This window comes from Rhinolophus sinicus, chromosome 14 (genome assembly GCF_057876585.1).
Source record: "Rhinolophus sinicus isolate RSI-liver-muscle chromosome 14, RSI-T2T, whole genome shotgun sequence".
Classification (NCBI taxonomy): domain Eukaryota; kingdom Metazoa; phylum Chordata; class Mammalia; order Chiroptera; family Rhinolophidae; genus Rhinolophus; species Rhinolophus sinicus.
The window spans coordinates 170,676,007-170,697,219 of NC_142514.1; the positions used below are offsets into that span (position 1 = coordinate 170,676,007).

The 21,213-nt window shown below is 37.2% G+C and overlaps 1 protein-coding gene and 1 pseudogene across 12 annotated transcripts in view; both read right to left on the minus strand.

Annotated features, from left to right (window-relative positions):
• The window catches only part of LRRC4C (leucine rich repeat containing 4C), a 1,083,645-nt gene that overhangs the window by 737,532 nt on the left and 324,900 nt on the right, over positions 1-21,213 (minus strand). The window lies entirely within an intron of this gene.
• Positions 16,577-17,148, minus strand: LOC109455117 (large ribosomal subunit protein uL6 pseudogene; annotated as a pseudogene).

The following is a 21,213-nucleotide window of genomic DNA, read 5'->3' on the forward strand; positions in this document are numbered from 1 at the left end:
TAAATAAATAAGAAAATATTGAATGCTTTAAAGACTACAATGGGCTACTTATGTGGTATTTCATTTAATTTATAAAACACAGTTTCTAGGGATTATTATTCAAACATGACAAAAATGTGGTTCAGAGTTTAAGTAACTTGACAGTTTTAGACAGCTAACAAAGTTTCGGTCTAATATCCTAACTCAAACCTTCTGGATGTATTACTCTGCCCATCACAGCAACTTATCACAAAATAAAACATTCTAAGTCCATTTTAATAACCTAAGTGAGCTCAGTAATGGGATTTACTGGGTGCTCTCTCAGTCCACTGGGAACTAATACCAATCAAAATTGGGATTCAGATATAACTGGCTGTTGAGATGCACCTCAACTTGGAAGATGCACCTAAACTTAGTATAGTTTAGGAAGCTAAATTCCAGAAAGGGCAGCCTACGTTGGGTTGTTATCCATATCTAAGGAGATTGCTTTGTTATGGAAACATGTCAGAGCCATCTCTGGGCAAAGGTGATACTGGTAGGTTGTATTCGGTTGGTGCAAAAGTAATTGTGATTTTTTCAATTGTTTTTAACCTTTTAAATGGCAATACCTTTGCACCAACCTAATACCATCATCACATTGGTTAGAAAAGTATACCAAGTTGAAAGACAAAACCCATGATCTCCGAAAATCTCTCTGTAGGCAAAAGGGTAAGTTGTCAGATCCCCAGTTAAGCTGGGGTCCAAGGAAGGACTCTGGTCCCAGGAGGGAACCAGGAACTAAACACAAGAAAAAAACCTAGGCATATGAGACACGCAGTGGGAGTTTTGGAGAGAGCCACTGTCTGATGGTCTTGTAAGACCTAGTTCACTCTAGACGCAAACTCCCAAGCCTCTGTGGGAGACTAATTCCAGAATCTCTGCTGGGGTACCATGGGCATGAACAATAAGGCTTGATTCTTATTGAGTCAAGATTCTGTGGATCTGGATCTTCAGGTTCAAGTAATACTCATCGTAATTCTGGGAAGCAACTAAATTTGTTAGACTTTTCCTCCTCTATTATGAAATTAACACTTACCCAACTACATAATCCCTAAAACAGACTTGAAAATCTTGCTGCAAACTGAAAGATCCTTGCAAATTTACAAGGGTTTGAAAGAGAAGGGTTTGGGTGAAACACTTGACTATGGTTGGCTTTCTTAAATCAACTGTTTTAAAATTTCCATTATGATAAAAATTGCGTCATAAAATTTGCAATATTGATAGCTATTTATGCTACCCTTGAAGCAGGTCATCATAATTTTCCAAAATATAATTTATCAATAGGTCTGACAGATCCAATGCCACTTTATAGTACAAATGTTAGTGTTGAAAATACCTGGCCCATGAAGAAAAACCAGTTCTTTTCATTCAATAAATATTATAGATGTCACTTACCATTTAGTAATTGGAAAAAAAAAAAAGGAAAAAAGCATGTAATAATACAGTGCAATAAGTTTTGTCATCTGAGTTATAATTTAAATTCGTTATAGTTAATGCATTTGCTTTGCTCATTTTAATTATTTGTGAAAAGTCTGTAAAGGTCAATTATAAAGTAGATCATTAAATTATCACTATTCAGCCATAATCAACACACAGATGAGCATTGTTTTCCACAAATACTTGGCATTTTATTAAACCCATCCTTTATCTTTTGTATTAGAGAAAAATATACATACGTATTTGATATCACAAAATGTCACCAGCACACTTTTTAAAACAGAAGGATCTATTTTTGACAAAGCTACATTCCTATGATTGTCCAGTATGGTGCCTGTCCCTAACCAAAGCAGTATTCTTATGATTATCCAGTTAACCTAGGGACAGTTCATGAATGAGACCAAGATCTAGTTTGCTTAGGTCCTCATGGGAAAATTGGATGGAAAAAAAAAATTATAAGGCCATTTCAGAGGACAGTTATAGTGAAACTGGTCTGAAAAAAGTAGAACATAGGAGGAGGAAATAAGCCTCAACTCTGAAAATGAAATGGTGAGCCACATTAACTAGAGAAGAGAGAGTAGAGCGGTAAAATAAGACTAGTGCATTGAGGCAGGTCACAGAGCACAGACGGCCAAAATGTCATGTAAGGGAAAGGACTGAGCCAGCATGCCCCTCAACAGACTCACTGTGCTTTCACTCCACGGTGTTCTTGGGACATACATAGAGTGACCGTTTCATCCCAGTTTACCGGAGACTTTCCTGGTTTAGTACTAAACATGTTAAAGGTTGGCCAGGTTGTTGTTTGCACTCCTGTTTCTAATTTTTTAGTGATTTAACATTTTAGACAATACACTCCAAAGCTCAATTATTCTTCAACTCCACCCTTTTGTCCGTGACTGAAGACCAACCCTCTCTGAAAAACATGTCTGGCCACCACAGATTAACTACACACAAAAACAATTCTTTCTAATATGGTGTCTGTAGATTTTCAGAAAATCTAAAAAGGTTGAGGAGGTTGTAAACCCCCTTTCTCCCTGGTTTCCAGGCAATCACCATTAATATTATAACAATGCAAATTGAAACACAGCAGTCAGCCAGAAAAGCTTACTACACACATGCATGCACACACACCTAGGACAAAACCAGCTCTAATTCTGTTGAGGGGGAGAAGATCCCAAAGGTTTTCAGTGATCTTCTCTTTATTTTTATATAAATCCCTGTAAGCCAGTTAATCCTCTTAATTTCCCCAACCTCATTTATATCACCAGCTAATTTCCCACCAGGTTCTGAAATCCCTGGGTGAGGTATTTCCTTAGCCTTGTCTCTCTTTTATTTGTCTTTCCCCTATACTTCTAATTTCAGCTAGAAGTTTCCTGCTGCCTACTGCTAAGCGTGACACTACCATGTACTCTACAAGGTGACTGACGGCTTGTTCTAGGAGAGAGAATGAAAAAGAAGAAATAATACAGAGTATTTAAGTCAACTTTTGACCACATGGACATTTGAAGATTGTCGCTAGAGGCCTTCCGAAAGTTCAAGTTGATAAACGAAGGGAAACAAGGAAAAAAATGTGCATTTACTTATGTAAACTAGAAACATGAAGGAAACAAGTACACACACGCTCACATATACACACATTCATTCTGCATGAAGAAATCCTATTCACGAATACTTAAGTATAATGTATAGGGCAGGCATTACGGCGTTGAATTTAAACATACTCTATTTGTATTAAAATATGAATGAATTGGATATTTTCATTTGTACAATGATCCATGTATCCACTGATATTAGTGTGAAGATTCTGGCCGGAGGTAAATCAGCCATTGCTGCGGGAGAATCACACTACAGAGCCTTGAAAGGAAAGAGTGGGCGTTGAAGATAATTCCTGTTTTTCTGCTGTCAAGTCTCTCTCCATAGAGCTTCATATGCCTGCAGGAGCATGTGACCCTCCCCAATTCCACCATCAAATCAGTAACAGTCTAAAGTAGACTTCGGAGAGAACAGTTGTAGACTTACGGGAGGTGTAACTCTGCTGCATTCCATGTCACGCTGGTTAACATGCTAGAAATTCAGCAAAGCGTCACAGGACACAGGACATTACTTTTCCATGTTACTAAGTAGTTTTGCCGCATAAACATCTGCATGACCTTTTTTGTCTATTACAGTATGTATTAAGATCTCTGCATTAAGTTTAGGGATAGCAAATACTCTTGTACTCATCTTGGTACTTTTTACAGAATTTGGCCCAGGGTTTTGAACATAATAAGGTGTAATAAATATTTGTAATGTGAAGGGAACAATTCTGAACATACATGAAGTATGGTATTTAACCAGAAATAGGAGTTAGGATAGATTTTCTTTTGCCAGTTCAATATATATTTTTTAATAATTGGAGTTAGTTGCCACTATTTAAAATTAACAAATTTTACATTGAAACAAATAGTTTTTAGACTTCTCTTGACATACCAGGATCCTGAGGGCATTGGGCTTGCTTTCCCACCTGCCAACAACTGGCTGGAGTGGAGTCAAGAACCCCCTTCAAAAGCGTTAGGTGTTCTTCCACTTGCCACACGGCTCACTGATCCCTATTATTTTAAATCAGGCCTCCTTTACTCATTTAAACTCTTGGCCTCAGTTTCTGCTTGCAGGAAAAGGAACTGAACTGGCTTCAGGAGGTGTATTTGGAGGTTCAGTATCTCTGGGTATCCACAATGGGCTTTAGTAGATCCTTAAATTCCTGGTCATTTTATACAAAACTATGTATTGTGCACAGGTGGTTTTTTCTCAGGAATGTTTTCATCATATTTTGAAAAGAATGCGTATCTCAAAAAAAAAAAAAAAAAATCAAGAACCCTGGGGCTAGTCAGACAGTCAATCAGCAAGCGTTTACTGAATATCTATTACTGTGTTTCCCTGAAAATAAGACCTAGCCAGACGCACCAACTCTAATGCATCTTTTGGAGCAAAAATTAATATAAGACCCTGTATTATATTACATTATATTATACCCAGTCTTATTTTACTATAATATATAAGACCGAGTCTTATATAATATGTAATATGATATGATATGATATAACATAATATAATACTGGGTCTTACATTAATTTTTGCTCCAAAAGACGCATTAGAGCTGATGCGTCCGGCTAGGTTTTATTTTTAGTGAAACACGGTAAAAACGTCCAATTTATACAAAGTGTGACATTTTAGAAAATCAAAGGGTTTAATATTGACTCAACTCAATCCGAAGTCTTCCATCTGATTAAATATACAAGAACCTTCTTTGGTATTTAATGACCCTTGAAACTAGATGAAATCTCCCAAGAAAGTGGAGCCTCTCCGTTGTTCACAACTGTTTGTTTGGTTGTTTGGATTTTTCAGAGTGAGCTACACATGCCCCAGAACAGCTTTATCTATGTTCTGCGCCGCTGTACTCACACCACCTGGGTTCAGAAAGGTACAATGAAACTAGAGGGAGTTTCAACCCACTAAAACGATTGCTGTTAAAAGGAATTTATTTTAGAATTAAAGATGGAGTCTACAGAAGGATGTACTTTCCTGGAATATTATATTGTATATGTTTTGAGAAATGACAACCATCCTATTTGAAACACCTTCATATATGCAGAAGCAACCCTTGTTCCAGTTCTCTGCAGAGAGGACTATGTTGCTCCAAACTATAAAATAACAGTAGGAAATTCTTAGCAGTAATGGCTACAGTTATTATTGCCAAATTGAGGGGGATATGTAGGGGGTAAAAAACAGGCAAAGGTGCTTGTTTTTGTTTTTAATGGTATTAGAAACACCTTTTCAGAATTATTGGGAAAGCTTATGAATTAGGAATGACAGAAATGACGTAAAAATGCTATGTATATATATACACAGAACTTTTCCTATTCAGCATATATGTATATCTATCTATCTATCTATCTATCTATCTATACATACATACACATTTAGACAGTAAAGCAATTGACTTGGAGTACTGTTCCATTCTTAAAGCTTTAAAATTGTGTCTCTTATGTAGGTTATCTACAATAATGAAATAGACTCGTATAGTACTGCAAATTCCACAAAGCGTTATCACATACATTTTATCATATGATCATGTCACACACTTGCACATTTACACGCAACATTCCCACATGCTCATGGTTATACATCAGTATACACTGACAAATGCAGTCACACATATAATATGCTCACACCTATGTAACTTTTGGAATTTGTATGGGTCTGATTTGTTGACCTTCTTCAACTGTACTAAGATGAAGATCCAAATTCAAAATATGCTGACAAGAAGCTACCCACCAAAATTCTCGAGCACAGAGCCCTAAATTAAAGGAAAGAAGAAGAGGAAAAGGAGCTCAGATGCCTTTCCAACTAAAAAGGTTTACAATTCTGAGTTTATTTTTTAACCTTTCTGTGCCTTGAATGTCTGCTCTTTGATAAAGGACGGGCTACTTGCTCTATGATGATAAATCTTTGTCAAAAGAGAGCAAACGTGTTGGGAGTCCGAAATACCCAGGTCCTGAATTGCAGTTATGATGCTTGTAAACAGGCAAAGACCTTCGATGGGAATAAGATGCAGGTGCAGCACCCTAGAAAACAAGGATTTGCTTAAAGGATTATCTATCAGCTGATGGGAACAAGCACCCAAATCTTACCTCTGAGTCCTTGTATAGGCACCTAACTTTATGTCCCTTCACAAAACAAAATTCTCTCCAATTTATAATTTTAAGTTATTTAAAAGTCAGAGCAAAAATGAGCCACATGGAGAGACCATAAGGAGTGTAGGTGGAAAGATTAAAATTGAAGCATAATTCACTGTCTAACGCACATTTCCTTGCCGCCACTCTGCTCCCTCCACCTCCCTAAAGCTCCTTTCTTCATCACCTTCTCTCTAATATTTCTCTGTGGTTCACCCACATCATTTTTCTCTTAGATCATCTGGGAGCTGTGCTGGGTAATGAAATCTCCAGTTTGCTAATCGGCAATAGAATAATAGCTGGAGATGCATGCTGACCCATATTTTACATGTTAATTTGTGTCAGTCTCAGGAATGCCATCTATTTTTGCTAAATGTTTTCACCCTGAGTGAAAGGATAGATGAAAAACCTCAGACAAATTATGGACACAAACGACTAGTAGTCTATGAGCAGCCACTGTCTTTCAGTTCTTACCACACGGGAAGATATTTATCTTGCTGTAATTGCCATGCACGATAATTGTGAGCCATGAGACAATTACTAGATCAAAGGAGTCCCTGGTTTGTGCCTTTGTGTTCCAATGAATTATTGTCATCTGTTTTTAATGCAAGTCTCCTAAAAACCCAGAAAGATGATGCAGTTAGAACCTTTTGGCCTGACGAGAAGAGATATAGAGGAAGGGATTGAAATTGGATTGTTTGATTTGATAGGGTTGGACTGTTCCTTCTTATGTTTTAGCAGGGCTTGAAATGGACATGGGAGAACCTGATCTGTAAGGCTGACTTGGATCCTTGCACAGGCAGGTCCTAGGAAAAGACACTCACATCCTCTTGGTTCTTGCTTACACCTTACGACCTTAGGCCAAACCATCAATATGCCTAGAAATAATATATTACGGAATTATAAGCGGCTCTCTCCTGTCCCCACAAGATGTGGATGTGTCTAGAGCTTGTTATTAATTGAAAACATTAAATTGCACTCCTATTCTTCAAACCTGCCAGATAAGGAAGTTTGTATTAAGGCTTCTTCCTTTTACTTGCTCCCCAACCTCATAATAATATCTAATATTTCATTCCTTACTCTGTATCAGGCTAAGTGATTGGCACCCGCTATCTCTGTTAAACCTCCAGAATGCCTGGTCATCCTCAGGCCTGCTTTACAGATGAGAAAACTGAGGCTCAGGGAAATTAAGCAAATTACCCAAGCTCATGTACCGTGTTTCCCCGAAAACAAGACCTAGCCAGACAATCAGCTTTAATGCGTCTTTTGGAGCAATAATTAATATAAGACCCTGTCTTATTTTACTATAAGACCTGGTTTTAATATAACATAATGTAACATAGCATAACATAACATGACATAATATAATTAATATAATATAATATAATATAATATAATATAATATAATATAATATAATATAATATAATACTGGGTCTTATATTAATTTTTGCTCCAAAAGTTGCATTAGAGCTGATTGTCCAGCTAGGTCTTATTTTTGGGGAAGCAGGGTAGTTAGCAAGTGATGAAATGAGCTATTGTACCCAGAGCTGGCTGATACTCAATTATCACCTTTTTTTTGTCTGTTTACCACCAGGATATAAAGTAGGTAAAATCATACAGACACTAAATAATCATATATACCACATAATTTGTCATTAGTAGGCATCGCTCAGTGTTATGGTTTCCACTGCACTTGACCTATGTCTCACCTGAACCTTCTCACAACCACCAAGAATAACAGATAGGTTTTATAATCTCTATTTGATGGATGAGAAGCTTAAAAGAATGGGTCAAATGACTTTCCAAAGTCCCACAACATATATGCAACCTCCCATCCCCATTATAACATACACACAATACAGTGCAGTAGGAAAAAACAAACAAACAAAAAACTCCTGCGTTTTAATAATCCGCAAACTGCCATCTTTCCTGTGGGTGAGATCTTACTAAACCATGAGTGTCACATGGCCCCAGGAAAATTTGAGCAACATAACTAGTAATGCTATCAGTGGTACTTCATGTAAGTCCAAGAGGGAGTATATACATTCTAGTAACACGAGAAAGAACTGAAGGAAAACTTTTCACCATGTCACAGCGGTAAAAGCAGCAATATGAGTACATAAAATAAACGAAGTGAATCTTTGGTGTGAATGCAGGATGTTTTTGCCAAAGAATCCATCAAAGTAATCTGGACAACGGTTTAGCATGGAGGGAGAATTCAGGAAATCAGAACATTTGAAATAGTCTTTCCCCAAATCTCCATTACTTATCTCGCCTGCTTTCTTGACTCAAAAAAATAGTAAGAGATAATCATTAATAATTTTCGGCGTGAGAGCCCAAAACTGGGGCTAGGTCCTGATGAGAATCACAGTTAAACCAAATGTGTTAGCTGCCACCGGGGAACTGACAAATGTAAATGGTGACAATACATACACAAACCATGCTCAGATATAATAAAGTGTTAGACGGTGTGCTATAGATTTCAGAAATACAGAGAAGAGTAAAAATTTACCAATTTCACAACAAATTACTTAGAATGTAATTATCTGATACACTGGTATAGAAAAACTATCTTCAGTATCCCCCCACAGAAATGAATTTATCCATGAGCTAAAAGACATTTAAATTGCCTCGAAATTTCATATTATTTAGTGTGGTTGAGTGTAGTGGTATTAATCCATGTCTCTTCTGGAATATTTTCACTGTTCAACCAGAAACACTACAGCGGAATTTCAGTATGTGGGATAAGTAAGGCAGAACACTTCAAACCTAGTGTTCTTCTCTCTAGCGTATAGGAAACTTGAGATCGCTTTCTAGTTCATTAACATTCATTTATCTTGAACTTTAGTTAGATGCTTCCTGTCATCCATTTCAGTGAGCATTTCTTGAAAATCATTACTCATTACTGATCTCCCCCCCGCCCTGCCGCCTCCACCGCCTTGCTTGCTGTTTACTGGCCAAGACTATACACTGATGTCATTTAAGCTAATAAGTTTTACGCGAAGATAAAGGATATCGCTCTTTAATTACCCACATATGGAATTTAGAGTTGGAAGAGATCCTCCAAGTTTTCTACTTGATTTCCTTAATTTAGTTGGTGAGGAAACTGAGGTGACTTCAGTGGCATGTGAATGTGATATAGCTAATGATTGGCATCAGAAGAGACCCAGTCTTTCCTTTTACTTTACTTTCCATTTCCTGCAGTAGTTTCACTCCCATGAGAATACTGAGAACCCCTAGCACTTGAAAGCAAGTTAGTAGAAAAAGAATCACTACTCAGTATTTGCTACTGAATGGATAGAGTAATCCACACCATGGAGACAGAAGGACGGGTTGACACTGGCCTTGAATCTGTCATGTCCAAATGTTCCTCCTTTTCTGGGAGTTCCTGCTGACTTCAAGTAAAGACATGTGCCCCCTTGGTGTCAAATCCATGAGAGTAGGCCAATGATGAGTTCATATAGCTTTGGTGGGAATAACCAACCATCTCAGTGACGTGAGGATTCCTCGTCCAGCCTGCATTAGCAACCTCTGCGTAAGGCAGACAAGTTCCAGCTATTGTAGGGCGCTAACTTCCATCTGGAAAGTGTTTTTTCAGCTCAGTGAAACAGAAGCCCTGGACAAGAGTAATTCAAATTGTACCCTGTGGGGGTCTTGCCCTCCAGGGAAGAGTGTAACTTTCTAGATGGGAGAATTTAAGTACATGCAAAACTCACACTGCCCTTCTCAATTTATGGCCATTGCTTTTATTAAAAGGAAGTAATAACCACAAAATTTACAGAACTACGTGTGCCTTTTATTTTATTTCATGAATCCTAAGATCTAAAGTCGAGAGAGATAATCAGTAGAAACAAAAAGAACAAAGAAACTAGTTCTGCTTTATTAGCAGGAATGTTTGAACTGCCTGTATTTTTGGTTGACAGCTTCATTTTAAAAAGTTTTCATGGTGACTGTGTCCTTGAAAATGCTAGTAAGGTAAGAATTATGTATTATCCTTATAACAATATGAGCGTAACACTAGCTAACGTGTTTTGAGTGCCAGGTATGGGGTTGGGGGCTTTGCACCCTGGTTCATGTCCTTCCCTTTTTATCACCACTCTACAAGGAAAGTATTGTTGCCTTTTTTTACAGACAAGAGCTCAGACATGGTGGGACTTCATAACCTAAATCACACTGCTAATAAGTGGAGGGACCCTTTATCATGCCTTTCTGCCTGTAATTCTTAGGTCCCAGAGGGAGTATGAAACAAGAACACTTGTTCAGACACTATGTATATGCTATGTAACCAGCTCTACTGATTTCAAACAGTGTCTGACTCTATGGCAGACAGGAGAGAAGTTTAAAGAAATCACTCTTGCTAAAAACGTGATGACAACCAGCGATAGAACAGTCATAGTTTGGAGAATTCCCGAGCAACTCTGTAGATTCCCTGGCTTCTAGATATTTTTAATTTCATTTCAACAAGAATTTAAATTGTACACATTTTGACACTGACCATTGTGCATCAATGATTCAGTTAGCTGAGAGTGAGACTAGCCAAACACCCAGCATCCATACTGCAGTGTAGTCTGTTATTCTCTGCTGGTTACTGCTATGATCAGTAACTCTCATGAAATGACAATTCTTGTTTCATGGTAAAAAATGGCTTCGGAAACAAAGTCACTTACTTACCCACCCTCATTACTATATTATAGCGGAAGCTAAGCAGTCTAAGGACGTGATAGTTCTTAGCTATAAAAGCAAACAAAATAAAACTTCTTATAAATAACTTTCATTTGTCAGATTTTAAAGGATCAGTCTATGATTTATAGGGACTATCACAGTAATAATACTATTTGCAAATTGAGGCTATAACCCTTTTGAATATCAAGATTACTCAGGTGTAGGAAATCCACATAGAAAATAATGAATTTGGACCCCCTAACTCAAACCATACACAAAAGATATAAAAGATCAAAATGTAAGAGTTAATACTGTACTTAATATTCTTAGAATAAAGCATAGATATAAATCTTAGTTATCTTAGATTAGGTGACAGCTTTTTGGATATGATAGCAAAATCAAAAGCAGCCACAGAAAAAAATAAATTGGAATTTACCAAAATCTAAAACTTTTTTTGCATCAAAGGACATTACAAAAATAGTGAAGAGGCAACTCTCAGAATAGGAGAAAATATTTGCAAATCATCTTTCTAATAAGCGTCTTATATTCAAAATATATAAAGAACTCATACCACTCAACAATAAAAAGACAAATAGCCCAATTTAAAAATTGGCAAAGGCTTTGAACAGACATTTCTTCAAAGAAGATATGCAAAATGCCAAAAACGCATATAAAGAGGTTCAATATCATTAGTCATTTAAAAATTCAAATCAGAACCACAATGAAACCACTTAATATCATTAGGGTGACGATGATGATGATGATGGTGATGATAAGGGGAGGAGGAGGAGAATAAACAATCAGAAGTGTTGATGTGAATAAGATGAGGAGAAATTGTAACTTTCCTACATTGCTATTGCTAATGTAAAATAGCGCAGTTATTGTGGAAAACAATTTGACACTTCTTCAAAAAGCCAAACATAGAATTACCATATCACCCAGCGAATCTATTCTGTAATAAAGAATCTGACTCCATCAATGGATGTGTGACTGCTGACAGCTTTTAAGTCTTGCTCCTCCCTCTTCCCCTTCTACTCCACATCTGGGCACACTTACAAGAAAGCCTGGGTATTCCCTCTTTTGGTAGTTTGGAGTTTCATACTACTCAACCTCTGCCCCTTGTTTGGGAACCATCACCCTAGCCTCGCACGCTAACCACAATAAACACCCTAAACCAGCGTCCTTTCCTTTCTCCCTTAAGCAGTTTTTGAACCAGTTTGGGAGGCCTGCCCTGCTCTCCTCAGAAAGCCTCACTGCAATAAAACGTTTCATACCCTCTTGGTATATGTGTGGTGTCATCAGTCATTATTTACAAACCAAATTTTGGGTGATGGTCCATCCTGCTTCTACACAGTGACCACAGTGTACTCCTAGGTACACATCCAAGAAAATTGAAAGCACATGTTCACACAAAACTTCTACATAAATGTTGATAGTTATATTATTCATAATGGACAACAGAAAAAAACAACAAGTGTCCATCAACTGAGGAATAGGATAATTTAAATGTACTCTATCCATACAATGCAATGCTAGCCATAAAAAGCAATGAAGTTCTGTTACAGAACACATTATGAATAAACTTTGAAAACATTATAGTAAGTGAAAGACACCAGCCACAAAAGATCAAATATTATATGGTTGCTTTTATATGAAATGTCCAGAATAAACAATTCCATAGAGACAGAAAGTGGATTAAAATTCACCAGGTGCTGGAGAGAGAGGAGTAATGGGGAGCGACTGCTCAATGGCTACAGGATCCTTTTTGGGGGGATGAAATGTTCTGGAATTAAGTCACGGTGGTGGTTGTAAATACACTAAAACCCGCCAAACTGTGCATATGAAAATGGTGAACATTATAGGATGTGAATTATATTTTAATGAAAAATAATAAAATATCTATATTTTTTCATTCAGAAAGATTACCCAGGTTTTTATCTTTTAAGCAGAGCTTTGCTCAAAAAATGCTAATCAAAAAATGATTTTTTGATCAAAAAATCCCCATTCCCTTGCTCAAAAAATGCTAATGACTCCTTATTAATCAGAGAATTAAAATCTAATTCTTTGTAATGTTTGTCGGGACTGTGTAAAATCAATGCCAATCTTCATCTATTCATATTTTTCACTATTCCCCTTGAACTCTTATGCTCCAAAAAAAATGAAACTTGCCCAGACTTCCTTCCTTGTATACCTTTCTCATAGTGTTCCTGTCCCTGGGGATATAGCCATCTTTGTTTTTTTAATTATTTCTCCTTTGAGGTCAAATTATAAAGCTAACCCCTGTCTCCTCCTTCAAGTTTTTTTTGGTTTTTTTTTCTCCTCTTTCTGATCTTTCAAAGCATTTTATCACTAGATTCCTTATGCAGTATAGTCCCCTCTCAACTTTGTACTTTGCCTCATTTTTGTTGCTATCATATCTTTACTATTTCAGGTAAAAATCCTTGGCAGTAGAATAAATTCCTTTGTTGTTGTTGTTGTTGTTTTTAACCTTTTCAAGATGTAGATACTAAAAACAAATATACTCATGAAAAAGTGAGAGAATCAGTAGGTGAATAAATCACAATTTGAATAACCCAGAAAAGTGTGCTGAGGATGTGTAAAAGAGGAAATATCAGGACTAGGACTTGCAGTTTAGTTTTAATTCCTCTATCATATGTATATATTTTTTTCATCCTGAAATTGTATTTTTGGAAAATTTCTGGATTTAATGTTCATTTTAATGTTAATTTTGGAATTAATGTTCCTTGGGTAATGGTTAACATGTAACCTAGAGATATTTTGCGTTTTCATTCATCTAAGAACGCTCTATGGTTTAATTTTGTGATGAGTATAGACTGCGGTTTCCAGGGTGGAATTCCCACCCGTTCTCAGGAATTTTTTTCGCTTTCCTGTTTCCAAATCCTGAGAAAAGTTGGTCGGAAAATCGGGAAAATCGGCTCCTTGAACCCAGTAACACCCACAATGGGAAATAAATGTACTACTCACAATGTATCTCTTAGACATTTTTCCTATTTATCACTAGGGTTTCTGGGTGGGAATGCCCACCCGTTCTCAGGAATTTTCTTCGCTTTTCCGTTCTTGAATCCTGAGAAAAGTTGGTCGAGTAATCGGGAAAATCAGCTCCTTGAACCCAGGTGGTTGGTAGTATTGGCCGTCTCTTTGTGGAAATGATTCATCGTGGAGAACAGAAAACAGTTTATAACTCGGGATTCGGGAACGGGAAAGCGAAAATAATTCCTGAGAATGGGTGGGGATTCCTGCCTGTAAACCCTAGTATAGGTATATAATCTTGAACTAGTATTCTTTCATACTATACATACTAATTGAGTTCCTCTATCTGGTTGGCATTGTATTGGTTGCCATAGTAAACACTGCATGAACCCTGCACTGGGAACATGGACTTTGTGGAGGGAACTGTGTTCTAGAGGCAGAGGCAATGGAAATCCCTGAAAACAGGAAATGGCTTGGATTGCTGGATCATAAATAAAGAAGTCAGAGTAACTGAAGCATTGTGAACAGTAGGGAGACTAAATTGTAATGAGTTTGAAGAGTTAACTCGGGTGTTAGATTACACAGGGTTTGGAAGGCCATTGTCAGCAGTCTAAGCTGTATGCTAAGAGCAATGGGAATCCATTGAAGGGACTGAAGTAATGACACACCCAGAGTAAATTTAGGGTTTGGGAAGTTAACTCAGTCAACTCAGTATGCTGCTATTTTGGAAACGGGTTGGATGGAAATAAAACTAAAATCAGGGGGAATACCGGAGTGCGAAAAATATATACACATTTTAAGAGATGTTATCTATGTATTACTTTTTGAAGTTGAATTGAATTACAGTAGCAATGTGTAATTGCAGAGGTCAAACATGACTTGTATTCATCTTTTGTTTTCAGTATACATTGAGTATTACAATTTTAATACATTTTTCTTCCTTTCTTAAAAGATGTACACATTTTTTTTGGCACCCTCTGTATGTGATAGCATGTTATTCTATTAATTCAGATGAGAGGTCATGTCTTGGACCAAGTGAAAGTGAAGCAAAAAGGAAGTCTACAGAATTAAGATGTATTTTGTATTTAGTAGAAACAATTTCTCTGTTATTTACTAAAATGGGAAAATGTTGCCTGCTGGGCACTGGCATACTGCTTCTATTACTTTGTATAGTATTCCAGGCACTAAGACTGGGAATCCAGTGATTTGGATAGTGGCTTTCAAGGACAGAGTGGCCAGAAATACATTATGAAAAGTTCCAGAAGGCATGAGTATTGTCTTGCTGGTCTGTCGAGTATCTATGCCAATGTTTGGTACATAGTTAATAATAAACTTTTGTTTAATGAATAAAATAGAATTTATGGATGACACCTAAAAGCATGATTAACTCATCAGATGGGATATGGAGGAAAGCTCCATTGATTTGGGGGTAAATGGTACTTTATAGGTTCATTTTTACCATCTTCCCTGATAATGACTCCAAATGCACTAAGACCAGTAGTTAATATCAGGGAGACCTTCTAGGAAGCATCATAGTGCAAAGGGACAGTACAGTGCCTGAAATCAGTCACAACTAATTTTGAATGACAATTTTATCACTTAATAGTTCTGTGGCCATGAAAAATTTACTTACCCTCTCTTAGCTTGCATGTCCTCATCTGTAAATTGGGTATACTATTATATCCCATGAAAAGTTGAAGTGAGGTCCATTTACACGTAAATATATGAAAAATACCAAGTAAGTAGCACTCAATAAATAGCAGTTCTTATAATAAATGCAGAATCCCTGGTTACTGAGGCCTGCAACCACACAATTACCTCCAGACTAATTTAAGGCTATATTTTTTTCTAAGAAAACGTCTCTCAGAGTATGAACTTTTGACTGCCCACATTAGACAAACCCTGGGTGTTTGTAATAAACTTGCATTCTAGAGCTCCTCCCAGCTGACTGAGTTGGAATCTCTGAGATTCTTCTTTTCATAAAAAAAAAAAAAAGAGATCTCCATCCCCCTGCATACTATTATACATCTTGACCTTTTACACCATGTTTTCATGGGGCTCTTGAAAAAAATCTGTATCTTCAGTTCCCAAAGTTGTACTATTCTGCTTCATAAAGATCTCTTGGGACAGTTAACATGTAAATGTGATGATTTTACTGCTCTAGATCATTTTCCATTATCTGTACTTCTTTGTATATTTGAACTTCAAAGAAATGAACAATGAATACAACAGCAAGTCTTTTATACATTTTTCATTAGTCTTACCAAAGGTGATTTCCAATCATGTATAAATGTAACAAAGGCAATTCCACTTTTTCTCTAACTTCTAAATTACTGCAGAAATCACATGCTTTACTCAACTAATTCTATCATGAAAAAGTTAGCTTATCAAAGGACACATCTGGAACCCAGCCCCTCTAAGAACCTCAGGGCAGAAATAAAAATCAGTGGTATTCTAATGGTCTGTTTTGCTTTGTATTTATTTGTTAACTGACCCCTGTAATACCTTTCCAAACCATGCTTTTCAAAGATTGTCTGAATCCCATTCTGTTCTTTTTTTCTGGTAACTGGCTTTGAGACACTGTGATTCTGTGATTCTCTCTTTGCTTTTTTTACAGGAGAGTTTGATTTTTTCGTTGTTGTTGTTTTTCCCCCCAAAATCAATACACTGTTTTGACTGCATCTTTAAAATACCACAAGTAAGTCTGAGGAATCATCCAACATCTTACGGTTTCTGTAGCTGGACCGCTTACATCTTATTCATCAGCTTGCTGAACTGTTCCTTTTTCAGAAACATAGATAGCATCCCCAAATTTTTTGATATCCCTGTTTTTAACTGTTGTGGCTGGTTGAATCAAAGCAGCTGAATTTGATACAAGTTCAATGTTGTCTCCTTCGAGAATTAACTCATCTTCCTGGGCTTGAGATATTGAACAAGCAATACCTGGCCTCATCCAAACTCTGCAGATGTATTTTTCACCCAAGGAATTTTGGATTTTCACAAGAAAACCATTCTCCTGAATAACAACGTTGATGGGGAAGTGAGCACACACAGACCTCATCTTGCAACAGAAGCCCAATGTAACACCCTTGATCTTGTTCTGTGCGTGACTGCAGTGTGCGAACAGGAGCCAGTTTCTTTTTATCTCCCCACCATTTGTCAACCTGGAGCCTCTTATTTTTCTTTCCAAGGAAACTGAGTTCTCCACTGATGTTCTTGAAGGTCTCCACTGGGGAAACTTCACAGTAATTGTGGTCCCTTCAGAGCCATGTCCACATTTTCTGGAATGTCCACAGTCTGATTGCTGAGAATGGTCTTCATCCTCGCAGTAGATTCGGCAAACAGCCATGAGAACTTTTCCAGTTGTATTTCTTTTGCCTGCATGGGGCTCTTTGTTAAATTCCACCATGTCCTTCTCATTCACTCTCTCCATTACTGAATATTTCTCCTCTTTCTTCACCTTAGTCCAATAACATAGCTTGCTCTAGCACCCGATATAATCTCTTAATGAGCAAATAAATAAGGGTGATATACCTTTTAAAAGATTATTATATATTAATTGTTCATCAAGAAAATTTATTTTTAAGAAAATTATCAGCTATCATAGAGACAGAGGAAATTATAATCTCCTAAAGTACTTAATCTTCCTATTTCTAATACCTCTATTTAAATCCTCTAGGTTCTGCTGTGTATGGGTAAGACCATCAGGAAGCACAAATACATGGGACAAAACATTGTGCCTGAGAACCTACCTACTCAGCCTTCCTCCCTGTATCCACCCTACCTATTATGGGAAATATATGATCACAGTGATTTAAAGGGCATGAAGAAGCATAAGGGAGATGTTTGAAGAAATACTATTCCCTCTCTAAATATTAAGAATGCTCTGCTCAAAAAAAGCATTACTCAAAATTCTGGAAAACTACAGAAGGTGCCAAAAAATGTATACATATTTTAAGAAAGAAAAAAAAAACCACAAAACTGTATTAAAATTACACTCATGGTAACCACTTTGAGCACCTCTTGTAATTGCAGAGGTCAAACGTGACTTGTATTCTTCTTTTGTTATCGGTACATATTGAGTATTACAATTTTAATATTTTTTTTCTTTCTTAAAATGTGTATACATTTCTTGGCACCCTCCATATAAGGAAGATAAGAGTTCTTCACAGAAGAACTCATGGCTAAATTCTGCTTGAGTTCAACTCCAAGGATAAAAATAACTCTAACTCTCCTCAGTAAGAGTCACACAATCTCTTATCCAAACTTGTCATCTACATAAGGAAACTTGATGGCCAAAGACCTTGGAGCCAAATTGAGTGCCCTACTTTCTGTTCATTTCTTTTTGGCATCTGACATTGTCTTTTCCATCTGTTTCCTTTAATGGTCTCTGTTCACTTCCATATTGAAAAATTCATTTTGTTCCATATTTAAGTTATAAATCTAGATAATTTTTAAGGATGCAAGCACATTAAACATCTTAAACTACTAAAGAAAAACAATCTCATTTCATGTTCCCAAATGCCAGTCTGAGAGATGGTGACAGGCAGTGACTAACTTTTCACTGTTTTGTGGTAAAAAAACAAACAAACAAACACACAAAAATAACCCTAAAAGTTTTAAAATATATATATCCATTTAATAGAAAGGAATATTCTTTATTCTGATATTTTCGTTACTTTTTTTGGGGGGTGGAGGTTGTTTACTCATCCTGTTGTTTCGTTGTTGTTTATTAATGATAATTGTATTAGCTTTTTGTGTTGTTTTTTCTTTTATATATTATTGACAAAATAAAAGTTGGCAATCCTATATCAGTTCCCTGTTTTCCTTTATTTTCCCTGCTCTTCTCAATCAAGTTATGCCAATCTATGAAAACTATTTTTAGAAACACAGTTTGAGTTGAAAATCCATCCCTCTGAAAACAAAGCAGCATGTTTCTTGGCTCTATCAGTTCAGAGCCACAAACCAAGCAAAAGCCACCAATTCTCATTTCATGGACAAGAGTGTCGGAAGACTGTAAAATGAGTCTGGATTATAACTGCCTCCTGGTACCCATGTCCTTGTGTCACTCCTTCCCCTTAAGTGAGAGCAGCACTTATGATTTGTTCCTAATCAATATATTATGGCAAAGGTGAAGGGATGTCACTTCCCTGATTTTGTTACATAACATTAAACACTCCTCTTGCTAGGCGACTCCCTTGCTGACTTTGGTGAAGCAAGCTGTGGGGACACAGCCAGGAATGTAGTTTCCAGGCTCTCGGCCTCACGTGGAAAAGTGTTGGCTGGGGTAGTAAATGGCCATCAACTGTGATTGGCTGGCCATCAGCTGTGGCTATTTGGCCATCAGCTGTAACCAGTGAGCCATTGGCCACTAATATAACTGCCATGGCTATGCTAGCAGTGGATAGTGGATTGTGGATTGCAGACCAGCAGATTGCAATTAGCATGGCGGGTTGCAGTTAGCACGTGAGGTTGGTTGGCAGAGAAGCGGACAGTGGGTTGCTGATCGTGTGGCTCCTGCTTCCTGTGTCTCCAGCCCAGCCATTAGCGAGACTATAGTGGTATGACTCCCCTATCTATGGCTCCATGGGTGTTCCTTTTTGGCCTCACCATGTCCTACATTCTTATATGGGGAGCAGCATCAGGGACTCTGCATGACACCCTACATGACACAAGCAACCATGATGGGGAGACCCATGTAGCAAGAAATGGATCCTCTGAGAGCCTCAGCCCAATAGGCTATAAATAACCATGCGAGCTTGGAAGAGGATTCTTCCCTAGTTAAAGCTGGATAAAACTCTGGACATGGCTGAGGCCTTGCATGTATCCTTGTGAAATCCGGAAGCAGAAGATACAGCTAAACTGTGCCTAGGATCCTGACCTGTAGAAAGAGTGAGATAATAAATGTATGTTTTTTAAACTTCTAAGGTTTTGTGAATATTGTTATACAGCAACAGATAACTAATATAAGTGAAAAACTGAGAAAGCCCTGGAGAAGTTGTAGACTGGAAAGTATTGAGTTACTCAGTAAAAGTCCATGTTGAGGTGATTTTAAAAGGAGCTGTCTGTTTCCACTTTTTTTTTTTTTTTCTATTTAAAATGTTCAAGTCTCCACAGTCTTAATGATTTTGACTAAAAAATATTCAGCGTGTTTTAACAGAAATGGTTTTGTAATTTCCACTTGTCTCCTGGAATGGAAAATGCTTCAGTAATCCGTGTTAGGGAGTTTTAGGACTTAATTGTCATGTTAAGTCATTTGCACTGTTCATTGAATCATGTATTGGCATGACTGGAACTGTTCACTAGCTAAAACCAGAACAGTCATCAGATGAAAATGGGTGACAAGAAACATGAGCTGCTAGTCCAGTTTTGAATCATGGGTCTGAGTGAAATCTTTTCCTCAGCTTTTTTCTGATCCTCGTTTGCTTTGAAACCCTTACACACAAACCTATCAATCACCTCCAGTTACTCATTCTCTCATACTGACTTTTGACCGGAAAATAAAGGCAAGTTAATTATTTCGTGTATGTTTGAGGTGAATAATGTAGCAGTTTTCTGCAGGGAAAGATACTTAATTCAAATCTATAAACCGTCACAGGGCAACCTCTAACACCTTGGGAGGGAAAATAAGAAACTGGACTGAGACCATAAAAAGTGCTCCCTGTCAAACAGAAGACATTCAGAGAAAGGCGTTCTCAAGAAATTTGATTCTTACTGGTTCCTTCACAAGTACTATGTCAAAGATTTTTGAAACTGCTACACCTCCAGTGGTATTGCTGGAGGATACTCAAATGTAACGATTTGCCAAAGCACCACAGAGCCTAAAATGCCAACATGGCTGATTAAAAATGACACAGAGAAACTGCCATTTCCAGTCCAGAGGCCTGAGTAAATTTCCAGTGCAAAGGCCTGTGGTTTTAATGTATAACCAACCATCTGCCATCAAATCATCAATGAAAGTGAATTGATTGAATGTATCTCCTTCTTTATTTTCTAACAGATAATTATGACCCTCTATTGTTTATCTATTTATTGTTTTAATCATGGCCATTTTCTAATCTGTAAAATAAAGGATTTAAACTAAATGGCTTCTCAGAGATATGAAGAACATGATTCAGGCTGAGTTTCTCTCTCAAATGGGTATAGAACAGCAACTTATAACATACTTTGAAGAAGACTGAAAATCTACAGAAAAGACCAATTGAAGAACCACTTGTAGTGTATCTGGAGATGGGGTGTTTTTGTATTGCAATTCGGAAATCAACTTGTTTCAGTTGATTGATTTATCTGGGAGGAGATAGGTAGTGAGTAAAGGGGGCAAAGAGGACAGTCAATATCACATATTTAAAAAGAACAGGTATCTGATTTATACGCATTTCGGTTTGATTTTCC